Here is a 17,140-nt window from a genome sequence, read left to right on the forward strand (position 1 = left end):
TTAGCCACCTGCCATTTTTTTTGCAGCACCTGAGCTCCCTCATTGCTGCCAGTAATTCTAAATGAATCCATCAACCGTACTCAAGGTAAAAAAGTGCAGTGCCAAGCAACCACGGAGCAGTGAGCATCCAAAGATAGACCAAAGCTTCGTTACTGAGAACAAGTCAGCTGCTAGTTGTGTTAATGTTTGAAGCCTCATGTCTGTTTATTTGGTTTGAATCACTGATATTATATGGAAAATGCTTTAGACTTGGTTACTGTGTATTTCACATAATGTGCCCTTCTTGCTACTTTATACCACGGTACATAATCACAAATTTGAAGAGATATTGTAATTATTTTTAGCCTGCATGTAGGAAAACCTCTCTTATTTCTCATAGATCTCTGGATAGATATCTTCCATCTGGGGCTTAGAGCTGCCGTAAGTGGTATTGCTAGTGAGTTTGTTTTAGAAATCCTTTGAATGTATTTATAGTTTCTTTTTAGTACTTAGAGATGGAAATTGACCATTAACCTCATCCCTCCCAACAGCATATATAAATGGGCTAACTTTCATGATATACTAGAAAAAGATGCTGACACCGTGCATATAAACAATTTATTTCTCAGGACTCCATGCTACTCCTCTGCTTCTCTGCTAAGGAGGTAATTTGCAGTCCTTCACTATCAACGACAACATTTGTAGGTCAAACTTCATCTCTACATTCTAGCAACCCGGGAAGGATAAATGTAGAGCAGTATACCTAGCTGTACAGATGATTGGTGTAACTCTACATTTTGTATACATACATATATACATTTTGGTAAAATATTGGCATATTTGTATTTTTGAAAAATGCTGTCAGGTGCCTTGTCAGACTTATGCTATGTGAGAAACATAACATATTAGACCACTTGATACTGAGTGGCCAATATGGAAAACTTATGATCTACTCAAGATTTTTGGAAAGGATAAATTAATAAATGAAAAAATAATATGTAAAATAATAGGATAAGGTATCCCTGAGCAGCATAAAGCACAAAAAGTGGTATTTTATCGTTCATTTAACCATGTGCTATGCATCCCATGTTTCAAAAAATGCTCTATCTTAGTGAAGTGGTTTTGGTTTGCAGACTCTATTTCCTTTTTTTGGACAACATTAAACATTGTCTTTTCTGAGCAATAACAATATTTACATTTGTCGGGTTTTTCGAGCTGTGCATGCCCCAGGCTGAGGGCATGGGGAGGTTCTATTGGGTGCCTTGCTGCCTTAGTGACTCGGTGTGGAATTTGGTGGTGTTGCTTGTTCGTGGATGGAGGGATGCAGCTGCTGATACATGACACATCACCCCCCCAACCCTGCCCTCTCTCACTGCTCTATTGTTACCGGGACATGGTCCATGCCTAGTTAATAAGATTACATGTGTCCGGTCACGAGAATAACTCCAGGTCAGAGTATAGAAACCCCAGGAGCAGAGAAAGTTGATTTAAGTCAGATTGACAAAATGGGTAATCTGCCAGAAGAGGTTTGTGCGGCTAGGCCAAAGGACTCTGCGGGGGACTCTGGGTCAGCAGATGAAGAGCTGACAAACTTGAACGGACTTCATGAGAGTACCAATCTTCCTAAAAACTTCAGCCTGGGGACTGAGGGACTTGTGACTGGGAACTCACTTTATGACATTGAAGGTGACAATTCCCCAGTGTCAAAACACTGAAAAGTCATCAGCCTCTTCCAAGCCTCCCTATTCGTTTAGCCTTCTCATTTATATGGCAATTGAACACTCTCCAAATAAATGTCTGCCCGATAAAGAGATCTACAGTTGGATTCTTGACAGATTCCGTGTTTTGCCACTGCAGCTACTGGTTGGAAGAACTCTGTAAGACACAATCTTTCCCTCAATAAATGTTTTTGGAAAGTTGAAAGAAGTAATGGAAAAGTTAATGGAAAAGGCTCTCTGTGGTGTGTTGATCCAGAATACAAACCCAATTTAATACAAGCATCGAATAAGCAACCATTTTCAGCAGTATTTGCATTGTATACTCCTCCTGCCTCACCTTCAAGTACTTCAACACCTCCACATTGTAATAAAACAGAATGAAGGACGTTCTGTGAAAGATTATGTCATTGATGCTGCCTCTGCAATGATGCTGTTTAACAGTTCCATCAAGCAAGAAGCTATAGATTGTGTTTGCTGCATTATCAGAGAAGATGTTCAAATGAGTGTTACTGAAAGCCCCAAACCTCAGCCTCTGAAAGTGATGTTGCCCAAGAAACGCAGCTATGCTGGTGCATTTAAACATCCCGCGTCTCTAACTTTTCAAGAAAATTATTCTGCGGCCATTAATATGGATCCCATGGAGGATTACAATTACAGTGCAAGTGGTGCAGACTCTCAGCATTGCGAATCTCGGAAAACTGGAACTGGAAAACTGTGTTATCAGCCTGTAACATTTTGCTATATATATATTTTCTCCTTCCCACAGCCCCACAGCCCCATGGCCACCAAGTGTGGCAATATGTTTTACTAATGTTCTTTGTGCAGGAGATCATAGCCATAAACGACTTGTGAGGCATATACTTATATAATATTATAGTTTTCCCCAATTTGATCTGTTTTATTTTTTTGTCTCTCTACATTACTGCCTTAGCATAATACACAGAATTTATTTCAACACAGTGGGAATGCATGAAAGGCTAATGCCCCCTAAATAAGCTATTTAAATCTGTCTGTAAAAGTCTTTCCAGGGCAAAGGAGTCCTTGAATTGTTACCCAACCTTTACTGAAAGCTGCTGACGAAACGCTGACTTCTGTATGTCTGTCTTTTGCCATTATGTGACAAAGTAATAAAAATAGCAGTATTCACAATGCATTTGCCAACTATTTATATGCAGGGCAGGTTAAAGTATCACTATAGTGTCAGGAAAACAAACCTGTTTTCCTGACACTATAGTGCCCTAAAGGTGCCCCCACTCTGGGTCCCCCTCCCTTGGCGCTGAAGGGGTTTAAACTTCTTCAGCTACTTACCTTAATCCAGCGCTGGGCTCTCTCGGTGACCTCTTCTCCCCCACCGTCAGCTTCCAAGTGGAGTGGAATGTGCATGCGCGGCATGTCCCGCACGCTCATTCAAACAGTCCATAGGAAAGCATTTCTCAATGGATGCTCTATGGATGTTCTGCACGCTGAATGTGATTTTCGCATCCAGTGTCGCAGAAGCACCTCTAGCGGCTGTCTGGAAGACAGCCGCTAGAGGTTGGATTAACCCTGCAATGTAAACATAGCAGTTTCTCTGAAACTGCTATGTTTACATCTGAAGGGTTAAAACCTGAGGGACTTGGCACCCAGACCACTTAATTGAGCTGAAGTGGTCTGGGTGACTATGGTGTCCTTTTAATAATAGGTGCTGAAAGCACATTCGAAATGTAAAATTTGTAAAGATTTGTTTTATTTTTATTTATTTAAAAAAAAATTGTGTGTACATTTCTTATCCCCCTCTTTAAAAGTGGTTTGGAAAATGTACACATTGAGACTGAAGCTGCCCATATCATTATCTTAAATCCTTCTTATGGTACTTAAACCTACCACTGCCATAAACCACAATATACTTTGTAGGTGACTGTACTAATATTGTGCACATTTCAGTTTTACCCATTGTCCCATTGTGTGCCTTCAATTTTGTGTATGTTTTTGTTTATTTTTGTTTTTGATTTTCTTTATTTGGCTTTGTATTTTCTGTTAGTGGAGTGAGAGTGAATGAAACCCATTTCACCGCATGTATCTTAAGATGTCTCATAAGATATGCTCTATTTATGAACGCAATACAAAATGTCAGCATGCACATTAGAATAAGGTTATGTTATCTTACATCTGAGCACTTAGAACCTAGTACATAGTTTGTGAGTTATTGAAGACCATTCTATATATCGATGTACATGATTTTATAATGCTAACTGTTTTGACAGGTAAACTGTCACGGCTAGAGTAGTTGAACCCAAAACACACAGACCCTAATCTGCTAAAGGAGAGGTATAATGTATTACCAGTCCTTAGAATGGCCGTATTTAACGTAAAGAGTAGTCAAGAAGAAAGCCAAGGTCAAATGTAGGAGAGTACAGCATAAATCAGGGGTGTCAAACTCAAATTCATCGGGGGCCGCATCAGCAGTTTGGTCACCCTCAAAGGGCCGGTTGTATCTGTAGGACTATGTGTCCACTCTTTATTATCATAAATTATTGTCACTGCATTCAATTATTACTGTTTTTTGTAATAATGTAAGTAATAACAAGCTCTGAAAGCAGAAACATAGTCAGAATAATGGCAAGTAGATGCATACATGCACAAATACACAAACATACAGACACACAACCATACAAGCACACAGACATAATTATGCAGGCACACAGTCACAAAGATATACAGGCACACAATCAAACAAACACAGTCATACAATCTACACATACAGGTACATTGTCGTACAAACACAGACATACATTCATACAGACACAGGCACACACAGAAATACAGACACAGACATAAAAAACAGAGAGGCATATAGAGACATACATACACAATGATACAGACAGACATACACACACACTGACAGACAGACATATACACACACACACACTGACAGACAGACATACACACACACTGACAGACATATACACACACACACTGGCAGAGACACACACACACACTGACAGAGACACACACACATACTGACAGAGACATACACACACTGACAGACATACACACACTGACAGACATACACACACACTGACAGACAGACATATACACACACACACACTGACAGATACATACACACACACACAGACAGACATATACACACACACACACTGACAGAGCCATATATACACACACACTGACAGACAGAGACATACACACACACACTGACAGACAGAGACATACACACACACTGACAGACATACACACAGACTGACAGACAGACATACACACACACACACAGACTGACAGACATACACACACACACAGACTGACAGACATACACACACACACAGACTGACAGACATACACACACACAGAGACTGACAGACATACACACACACACAGACTGACAGACATACACACACACTGACAGACATATATATACACACACACACTGACAGACATACAAACACACTGACAGACAGACAAATACACACACACTGACAGACAGACAAATACACACACACACACACTGACAGACACACACACACACACACACTGACAGACACACACACACTGACACACACACACTGACAGACACACACACACACTGACAGACACACACACACTGACAGACAGACATACACACACTGACAGACACACACACACACTGACAGACACACACACACTGACAGACAGACATACACACACTGACAGACAGACATACACACACTGACAGACAGACAGACACACACTGACAGACAGACATACACACACTGACAGACAGACAGACACACACTGACAGACATACACACTGACAGACTGACATACACACAGACAGACATACACACAGACAGACTGACATACACACACACTGACAGACAGACAAATACACACACTGACAGACAGACAAATACACACACACTGACAGACAAATACACACACACACACTGACAGAGACACACACACACACACTGACACACACACACTGACAGACACACACACACACTGACAGACACATACACACTGACAGACAGACATACACACACTGACAGACAGACATACACACACTGACAGACAGACATACACACACTGACAGACAGACATACACACACTGACAGACAGACATACACACACTGACAGACATACACACTGACAGACTGACATACACACAGACAGACATACACACAGACAGACTGACATACATACACACAGACAGACAGGTTCAGGAGGGTGGCTTACCTGGGATCCAGAGTGCTGCCTGAGGTAGTTGGGAGTTGGAGGAGCTGGTCCTGCCCAGCCCCCCTCCTCTCTGCCCTCTGCTGTCTTCTTGGGAGGACTTCCTCCCAGGCTGATGTGAGGGGGCCGGCGGTAGCTCCGCCCCTGCTGGGCGCCAGCCGCACTGTGTGCTACAGAGGGAGCAGGGATATGACGTGTTCATATGCCCGCCCCCTCCACACAGTCCGCGGCACTGCAGCTTGGCGCTCGGCCACGCTACAAGAAGTGACCGGCAGGAGAGGGGAGCTGTGCGCTTCCCTCCTGCCGGTCACCCGGACATTTGCGCCCCCGGGCCAGTGCGCCCTAAGGCGGCCGCCTGAGCCGCCTTATGGACGCGCCGGCCCTGGGTGAAGGCTGGTGGCCGGCGGCGGCTACACGGGCCTCATGATGAGGTCTGGCGGGCCGGATTCGGCCTGCGGGCCTTGTGTTTGACACCCGTGGCATAAATGGTAAAACAAGCCAAGGTCAGGAACACAGGAAGTGGAGAAACGATAAACAAGCCAAAGTAAGTAACAAGAAATCCAAAATAAATAAAGCGCATTTTGGGGTATACAAGAACCACAACAGGGCAACTTGCTACTGAAAAGCCCTGGCTTAAAAAGGGAGGGAATCAATGCCATTGGTCTGCATCATAGTAGAGCTCCTAAAGACCCGAATTTGGCAAAAGGCCGAATTTGGGAGTTTCTGTTCGTGCAAACTGATAGGTCCTGTACTTCGAGTCGTGCATCGTGCATTTATGACCCCCGGCTGAATCGAGGAGCTCCGGGATTAGTAAGAATGACATAAACTTATTCAACACCAGATTGTTGTAGTGCAGCAGAAAAACAAAAGATCCCTTCCCCCCCCTCCCCCCCCCCACCCTTCCACTTGTCAGTACCACAGCACAGGCTCCTTCTTATTAAGACATTTGAGAATTAAAGGTCTGTAGATTCATTGCCATTATGCACATAATGATGACACCAAATGCTCTTTATGTTTTTTGATTGGTGTAGGATGGCGATTGACGCGTATCCACCCATTAAAGAGAAAAGTATTGGTTTGGATAAAAGTCATCATTACTGAAGACATCACTGGAAGCGGAGTAGCTGTACAAGGAGATTTTATAAAGATTTGAAACTTTTTTTTTTTCTTTTAAAATGGGGGAAGGCCCTAAGTCGAAACACTAACAGAAACACTCTAACATTAAAAATAAATAAATATGTTTATTTATTTTTAACAATAAAGTGTACATTTATTTTGGCAAGGCAGGGAATAACATATTTGTTATATTGGTCTAAATAGTGAAATTGCTTTGTGAAGATATTATTATTATTATTAATAATAATATTGACATTTGCATAGTGCCAACGTATTCTGCAAGGGCTTTACAATATTGTAATTAATTCACTCTTTGACAAAAGAATATATTTTTTTTGATTGTCTGCTATTTCACAACAATGATACTAAAATTACTTGAAACTACTGGCATGTAAATTGTACCATGCCCACAATAATAATGTTAAAATAAGCATAATTTAACTCAGATGTTTGAATCTTTATCATTTTATCAGAATACACTGTGTAAGGAAAAAACAGATTCCATCAGCTTGATAACCGGAGGGATGCCAAAAGAACTTTTGTGATTAATTATAAGATTTGTTTAATTTACTTTTGAGCATCAACTGAATCTTATGCATTGGCAAGAAGCAATTTCCATGCACTGCCTAATGATATCAGTGATTCATATTTGTCCCCAAAACATGTGAATCTAGCATCCCTAGTGCAGTTATCTAGAACCCATCAGAGGTACTATAAGCTGTCCTAATTCTGTGTGAAACCGCTAAGGAAAAGCAGTAGTGTGCAACATAGATACACTCTCCCCAGTGATATCTAATGACTATTTTTATTGAACAGTTATAACGTCTTAATTCAGCAAGTTAGGGCTCGAAATTCTGGCAATCAGTATGTGGAAAGCTGTGAGCTTCGTAATGGAACCCCTGCAATAAATTCAATAATTTCACATCAGATTACATGAATTCCCCTTGCTCTGTTATGTAAAATATACTCTCTGATAGCCAAAAGGTTTTGTTTTTTAATTAAAGTAAAAAATAAAAATAAAAAAAATAATATAATGCAACATTATATAGTGAGTATGGAAGCAATTTAACCAAAAAGGTAGGAGAAAAAAAAAACAACTAACTCTAATTTCCTATTATAAATTAGAGTAGTCCATTTTATAAATAAAGTATCCTTTTCCCATGAGCAATCACCTCTTTTGCTAGTTTGTCAGGCCTATCAGATACTAGATGCTAAACAATATTACATAATAGAGCTGTCATGATAAAATAGTCTCTTTAACACATCATGCTTTTAAAAATGATGCTTAAAATAAACGTCAATGAATGAAACTAAACAAGCATAATTAATCACTCCAAATCTGACCCAATTTTCCCAAGATTAGACTATATTGTGGTGCTAGGCTCAGAGCCTCTATGTCAGGGTACCTGAAGTCTCTACCTCTGAGAGAGGTAGAGACTTAGAAGTTTATTCGTCCGGTCGGCATGTCTCCTCGGCCTCCCGCGGTTCACTCGGTCTTGCTAACGCCGGCCGCGAGGGAGTCACTTCCTTTTATAACAGGAGGACCGGAGGTAGACGTCATGACGCCAACCCGGAACGTCCTGCCACTCAAATCTCGGGAGACGAATCAGGACTCGCCGGAGGCGTGTCTTCTCTCCCTAGCCAGGATACTTAACAGTGGCTCTCTCATTCACTCATTGCCCTGTCGTGGTTCTAGTCCGCCTAGTCACACAGTGCTTTGTTATTCACTTGTCTTTTGGTTCTGACCCGGCTTTGTTGTTTACTCTCCTGTCTTTCTGTTATCCTTGACCCGGCTTGTCTCTCGCTTTCCTGTCCTCTCGTTCCCTCGACCTCGGCTTGTCTCTGACCATTCTATAGTAGTTATACGTTAAGTCCGGCCATTCTAAGGACCGGTATACGTATCTGCTACTCTTTGTACTCTGCGTGTTGGATCCCTGACCCGATCCTGACATTACGACAGGGCCATGGATCCTGCAGGTACAAATTGTCAGCTTGGTTCTCCTGATCCTAGGTTTGACGCCATGGATCATAGGATGGATCAGATGGCTCTAGCACTACAGGCGCTGCTGTCTCGCCCTATTAATCCACCTGAGGAGATGCGTAATACGTCTGCTTCTTCTGTGGGTCCGGGGTTAGAGGTAGCTACTGTAGGTGCTTCTTCCCGAGTTACCCCACCTGTACGTTATGCTGGTTCTCCTGAGAGGTGTCGTGGCTTTTTGAACCAGATCAGTATTCATTTCGAGCTACAGCCCCGTTCATACCCTACTGATAGGGCAAAAGTGGGATTTATTATTACCTTACTCATTGAGAAAGCTCTGAGATGGGCTAATCCGTTGTGGGAGAATGATAATCCATTAGTCTATAACTATAATTCCTTTGTAGCTGCTTTTAAAAGAACTTTTGACCCTCCTGGCAGGAGGGCCAATGCAGCCAGATTACTGTTGCGCCTTAGACAAGACAACCAAACACTTGTGGATTATGCACTAGAGTTCAGGTCTTTGGCGGCAGAGGTAAAATGGAATGAACAGGCCTATATAGACGTATTCTTAAATGGATTATCTGATGTAATACTTGATGAGGTAGCGACAAGAGAGCTTCCCGAGAATCTGGAGGACTTAATTTCCTTTATCTCTCGTATTGACGAACGTCTAAGGGAGAGACAGAATACTCGAGATAGAACCGCTAAATCTTCCTCTAGACTAGCACCATCATTTCAAATTTCTGAAACCAAAAATCCACAGGTTTCAGAACCTATGCAGTTAGGCCTTACTCGTCTCTCAGAGGAGGAGAGACAGTACAGGAAAAGAGAGGGACTGTGTATGTATTGTGGGGCCAGAGGTCATGTACGTTTGAGCTGTCCCAGCCGTCCGGGAAACGCTCGCACCTAAGTTTCTCTAGAGGACAGACCTTGGGTGTTTCGATTTTGTCCTCTACTCATAACTACAAAGAACATAGACTCCTATTACCGGTCTCTTTAACTTGGGAGAAGGGAACTTTAGAGACTATGGCATTGATAGACTCCGGCGCTGCTGAGAGTTTTATCGACCAAAAGTTTCTCACCAAACACACTATCCCATCCCAGTTAAGGAAGACACCCTTGGCTGTTGAAGCCATTGATGGTAGACCTTTAGTTGAGCCTGTGATTTTCCGGGAGACCACACCTCTTTACTTAACTACTGGTATTCTACACAAGGAGGAGATATCCCTACTACTCATTTCATCCCCTTCTGTTCCCATAGTCCTGGGATACTCCTGGCTTAAGAGACATAACCCCGTTATAGATTGGAGATCAGGGGAAATAGTTTCGTGGGGTCAGAATTGTCAAGAGAATTGTTTACAGAAAGTGTCACCTCTTTGTAGTGTCAACTCACTTAATAACGCTACCGACTCTACCAAAGTACAGATACCGTCCTTGTATCAAGATTTAAAGGCAGTATTTGACAAAAGAAAGGCTGATACCTTACCACCACATAGGCCTTTTGATTGCAAAATTAATTTACTTTCTGGTACCATGCCCCCCAGGGGTCATGTATACCCTTTGTCTACGAATGAAAACTTAGTTCTAGAGGAGTATATTCGTGAAAACCTAGACAAGGGGTTCATTAGAAGATCCTCCTCTCCTGCTGGGGCTGGATTCTTTTTTGTTAAAAAGAAGGATGGTTCTTTAAGACCTTGCATTGACTACCGAGGCCTTAACAAGATAACCATCAGAAATGTATATCCGATTCCCTTGATCACCGAGCTTTTTGATCGATTAAAAAGTTCTAAAATTTTCACTAAGTTAGACCTTAGAGGTGCTTATAATTTGGTGAGAATCCACGACGGTGACGAGTGGAAAACTGCATTCAATACTCGATATGGGCACTATGAGTATACTGTAATGCCTTTTGGTCTCTGCAATGCCCCGGCGGTATTTCAGGACCTTATTAATGAGGTTCTTAGGGAGTTTCAAGATGACTGTGTGATTGTATACCTTGATGATATACTTATACATTCCAGGGATATTGAGACTCACCACGGACAAGTCAGAAGGGTTTTACACAAACTTCTTCAGCATGGCTTATACTGCAAACTAGAGAAATGCAGCTTTGACCAATCCCAAACTACCTTTCTTGGTTATGTGATTTCTGGGGAGGGGTTTGAAATGGACCCGGAGAAGCTCCAATCCATATTAGAGTGGCCTTTACCTAAGGGTCTCAAGGCTATCCAGAGATTCATTGGTTTCTCTAATTACTACAGACGTTTCATTAAGGGATACTCCTCTATCATTGCTCCCATCACCAATATGACCAAACAAGGGGCTGAGACTAAGAATTGGTCTACTGAAGCACTTCTGGCTTTTAAGACACTCAAGGAGCTGTTTGCTTCCGCACCAATTTTAGTTCACCCTGATACTACTCTACCTTTCCTACTCGAAGTTGACGCTTCTGAGACAGGTATAGGTGCTGTTCTGTCCCAAAGGTTGGGTGTAGATAAACCATTACATCCTTGTGGATACTTTTCCAAAAAATTGTCAGGTACTGAAAGCAGATATGACATTGGTGACAGGGAACTACTAGCGGTTATAATGGCCTTGAAGGAGTGGAGACATTTGTTGGAGGGTACTTTGCATCCTGTTACTATTTTGACAGATCATAAAAACTTATCCTATATTGGAGAGGCTAAACGAATATCATCTAGACAGGTTCGTTGGTCCATATTTCTCACTCACTTCAACTACGTACTCACATATAGGCCAGGGTCTAAGAATTCTAAAGCCGACGCCTTATCTCGCCAATATGAACCTGCTGCCGTATCTGAGCCGGTTTTGTCCTCTATAGTACCCAAGTGTAACATTATCGCTAACACTACTCTCAAAGTTCATTCTCCACTACTTGATCAGATAAGGAACTTGCAGCATCTGGCACCTAGACTGACTCCGGCTTCCAGACTTTTCGTCCCTCCTGAACTCCAATTGGAGCTCTTACAGTGTCTTCACGAGAGTAAGGTGGCTGGTCATCCAGGTGTTCGCAAGACGTATTCTTTGATCTCCAAGGATTTCTGGTGGCCGTCGTTACGGAAGGATATTAAGGATTTTATCGGGGTTTGTGTGGTCTGTACTAAAACTAAACTACCGCATTCGCTTCCTTGTGGCCTTCTACAACCTCTGGAAATTCCTGACAAACCTTGGTCCTGTGTGGCAATGGACTTCATTGTGGATCTGCCTGTTTCTAAAAAGCACACTGTTATCCTCACCGTAGTCGATAGGTTTACCAAGATGGCACATTTCGTACCTTTGCCTAAACTCCCGACTTCCCCTGAATTGGCGGAAGTCTTTGCTAAAGAGATTTTTCGCTTGCATGGGATTCCTTCGGAGATCACTTCTGATAGAGGCTCCCAATTTGTTTCACATTTTTGGAGGTCGTTCTGTTCTCAATTAGGCATCAAATTGAATTTTTCATCCGCCTATCATCCTCAGTCTAACGGAGCTGCTGAACGAACCAACCAGAAGATTGAGCAATACTTACGTTGTTTTGTTTCCGAACACCAGGACGATTGGGTCGGTTTGATTCCTTGGGCGGAGTTTGCGCACAACAATCTCGTTTGTGACTCTACGCATTCAAGCCCCTTCTTCATGAACTATGGCTTTCATCCATCTATTCTTCCCCCGGTTTCTCCTTCCCAAGGAGTGCCGTCGGTTGATGTCCATGTGGCCAATTTGAGGAAGTTGTGGGATCAGACTCGACAGATTCTTCTACACAATTCTGTTCTGGTTAAGAAACATGCTGACAAACGTAGAAGGGCGGCTCCGAATTTTGTTCCAGGCGATAGAGTGTGGTTGAGTACTAGGAATATTCGCCTTAAAGTTCCTTCCATGAAATTCGCTCCTCGTTATATTGGTCCCTACAGGATCTTGACTCGAATTAACCCAGTGGCTTATCGTCTAGCTCTCCCAGCTACTTTGCGCATCCCGAACTCCTTTCACGTGTCATTGCTGAAACCTCTAATCTGTAACAGATTCTCCTCTACAATCGCCCCTCCGCGCCCTGTTCAGGTGGAGGGTCAGGAGGAATATGAGGTTAACTCCATTATTGATTCTCGTGTCTCCCGGGGGCGAGTACAATATTTAGTTGACTGGAAGGGATATGGTCCTGAGGAGAGGAGTTGGGTACCACAAGAGGATGTTCATGCTCCTCGTCTTCGCAGGGCATTTCACTCCCGCTTTCCATCTCGCCCCGGCTCCTTCCGCCCGGTGGGCGTATCTGAGAGGGGGGGTACTGTCAGGGTACCTGAAGTCTCTACCTCTGAGAGAGGTAGAGACTTAGAAGTTTATTCGTCCGGTCGGCATGTCTCCTCGGCCTCCCGCGGTTCACTCGGTCTTGCTAACGCCGGCCGCGAGGGAGTCACTTCCTTTTATAACAGGAGGACCGGAGGTAGACGTCATGACGCCAACCCGGAACGTCCTGCCACTCAAATCTCGGGAGACGAATCAGGACTCGCCGGAGGCGTGTCTTCTCTCCCTAGCCAGGATACTTAACAGTGGCTCTCTCATTCACTCATTGCCCTGTCGTGGTTCTAGTCCGCCTAGTCACACAGTGCTTTGTTATTCACTTGTCTTTTGGTTCTGACCCGGCTTTGTTGTTTACTCTCCTGTCTTTCTGTTATCCTTGACCCGGCTTGTCTCTCGCTTTCCTGTCCTCTCGTTCCCTCGACCTCGGCTTGTCTCTGACCATTCTATAGTAGTTATACGTTAAGTCCGGCCATTCTAAGGACCGGTATACGTATCTGCTACTCTTTGTACTCTGCGTGTTGGATCCCTGACCCGATCCTGACACTCTAGTACAGGGGATCTCAACTCAGTCCTCAGGACCCCCTACCAGTCCAGGATTTGGGGATTACCTGGGTGTGTCTAAGGTGTTTAGAAAAAGGGGGGGAAAAACCACCTTAGACTCTAAGGTGTTTTTGTTTTTATTTTTCTAAACACCTTAGACACACCCAGGTAATCCCTAAACCCTGGACTGATAGGGGGTCCTTGAGGACAAGGTTGAGAACCCCTGCTCTAGTAGATGTTAATTACACAGTGATGTCTATTGTAATTATTCACCTGTGTTTGCACCAACCATCTGCTTTTTTATTTTTTTTGTAACTGTAGACTAATCTTAAAAAAAAAACTACAGCGTTAAAAATACTGCCTCTGAGATAATGTTCTGATCATAGTTACTTTTTCGGTGCCTTTGTGACTTTCTTTCAACATGTAACACTGTTTCATTTTTTTTTTTTACCTGCGAATAATTAAATAAATCATTTAATTCATTGTCTGTCTTGTTCGGGATTCAGGTTGGGGTGATGTCCTTTCATTTGTCTTGTTCAATTACAGATCACATCATTATATCATCTGTGATTCATTATTACCTGTATGGAGATACACTAAGTGGACCAAAAAGGCCAATTATCTGGTATCACGTTCATTATTGTTCTTCAGAAAATTCACGGTATTGTGCTTCTTCCAAATGATTAATCTCTGTGAACAAGTGAAAATTATCTCTCACTAATATTTCGCTATTAACTTTCTATTTTAGTTGGTGCAGCCCATTCAGCATTGGGTTATATTTAAACAGTAAGCAAAAAAAAATAAAATAAAGCATAATATGCCTATTTTACCATCAATTTGCTGAACAAGAACAAATAAGGAATAAACAGAATGTAGGCAAACTGTAGAGCATACAGAAAAAGATATCGTGTCCATATTTAAATACCTTTGACAGATGAAGAGGAAATATAGTACCTCACTGAAAAAATATAAATTAAAGAGGTAACAAAAAGTGATATTATGCACAGTAAAAGAAGGAAAAAATGTAAGTAAACATATTATATATATATATATATCATTTTTGTATTTATTTAAGATTCTATTAGTGATGCAAACTGTTATTGTATAGTTCAGTGAGAAGGTTTGTCCTCATTTCCACAATATGACTATTGAAGTGCTTGTGTATCAATCTCCAAACTGGGAATGAAGAACTTTCCTAAACAGAGAGGAAGTCCATAAAGAAGACCCACGAAGGTGGGCTCATGGTGGTGCTGGAACTATTGGAGAGGAGGTGAGTATGCTTCAAAAATGGATGACACCCCATTAGAAGAGATGGAAAAAAAATACATTTTTGAAAAGTATGAATTTAATTATTTTTGCTTAACTAAAGTTTTAAACAAGGATTTGGGATATTTGGGATATTTTATTTTGTGCGGCTGGACTTTAGTTGGAAAGCCTTGTGGTGTACAATATATTTTGCTTTATATATTGTCATATACTCTATTAATATAGTCTCATTGTTCCTCTGGCTTATAAAACAGGGTTACAAACAAGAGGCATTATGATTACTTTGAGACATTATGTAAAATATACAGTAAGATACATATACATATACACAAAAATAAGTCCTACGCTCAAACTCCCACCACTACTGGACAGCAACAACGACCATAGCACACATCAACCCCAATACATCAATAAAAACCAAAGAAAAAAAAGTTATTTGGGCACCAGCCCAAATCCCAATGCATATTTAAATAAATGGAGGTTATTTAGTTACTCCATTGGCCATTAGATGTAAGCCCACCTACCACAACAAGACTAAACCTCTTAGGTGGGTCCTATACTAACAAGTCACTTTGCTTCCCTCAGCTTCAGGCAAAGAAATCTCTAATTAAACAGAAAGAGGCATTCCTCTAAAAAAGCAACATACCCATTAACCCTTAATAGGGAACACATGTGGTGGGTATATCAATATATACATGCTTACATACTACACAAGGAAATATGCCCCTACTCATACATGTGTTAAGATTAGCTGTAAACAACCAAAGCCTTAACGTAGATTTTAAGGACAGACGACGGATATATTCCGTCATGATTCCCTTTTATTCCAGAAGTTGTGTCATTAAGGGGTTAAAACCATAAATAGTTATTTTTTTTTCTGGAATACAATAACTATAATTTAAAAAAAAAAAAAGGTTTAATATTGTATAATGAAAAACAAGTAATATTCGGGGAGGGTATGACCATTACTTAATGTCTAGGAGGTGGTGTGAGGTATTGGCTACGAACCCAAAAGATGTGAATGATCATATTGGAATTAAGACATAGAAAAATAACCACCTAAAAAATGCAAAGGCTTGAGTGTCTAGGCAACATATTAAATTAAAAAAATCCCCAGCGATCTTTAAATATGTAATAAAAGGTACAAAGTGTTTTCTGTGGAATTAAAAAAAATAAAATACAAAAATATTTTTTTCTAAAAATCATACATAAATCACAGACATTTATTATTTATGTTAAATTTGGATTACCTTATTTGTCAGAATTAGCAGGGAGCACGTGTGGGATAATGTTAAAAGAAATGACCTGTCTGTCTGTCTGGTTTTGTGTTTATCTAGTTTTCTGTTTATTTATCTATCTATTGTGTTTTTTTTTGCCTCTAATCCCTACATGTCTCTATCTACTAACATTTTGTCTGCCCCGTGGAAAATACAAAGTGTGAAAATGATGCTCTGCTGTAGAATTCTGAAAACTCTTTTGAATATTCTGTGTGGTTTGTATAATCATGGAACCAAACTGATTGTACTCTAATGGATGAGAAAGCAGGTGTTTCAGCTACCCTCTTTTTTATAGAATACAATACGCTTGATATTTCAGAGTTACTTAAATGTCCACTGGGACATGCCAAACGTCTTGAATCTCTGATAGGATGAAAATCTATATGGCTGTTAAGGGATATTTGCAATTTTGGGCCATTGTTTCACCTAAATTTCCAATAATGTTCAGAACAAAACCTTTACTCCTCAAAATTACTGTATTATAACATAAAAACTAGTGTTGGTATAATCTCATAGAATCCTTTAAAACCTTAGTCTTTGATTAAGTCAGTAGAGTAGATGAAACCCATACATTTTAATGAGGGTCCATATTTTCTTTTTGTGATGGAATATAGTCTACATTTTTAAACTGACAAGTCTCAAGGATGTTCACCTTTTTTTTGCTTGACGTTGGTGTCCAGTTAGAGTTCTGCCGTTGTTGGCAAGCATCCTGACCCAGCTAGTGCTTAAACCCTTCTTCTCCTTTTTAGTGGACCTCTAGCCATCCT

General features: G+C 41.3%; 1 pseudogene; it reads left to right on the forward strand.

The window, feature by feature from the left end:
- The first annotated feature begins 1,351 nt into the window (after positions 1-1,351).
- On the forward strand, positions 1,352-2,508 carry LOC134581428 (forkhead box protein N2-like; annotated as a pseudogene).
- Positions 2,509-17,140: the final 14,632 nt, after the last annotated feature.

The sequence above is a fragment of the Pelobates fuscus genome, chromosome 1 (assembly GCF_036172605.1).
Source record: "Pelobates fuscus isolate aPelFus1 chromosome 1, aPelFus1.pri, whole genome shotgun sequence".
Classification (NCBI taxonomy): Eukaryota; Metazoa; Chordata; class Amphibia; order Anura; family Pelobatidae; genus Pelobates; species Pelobates fuscus.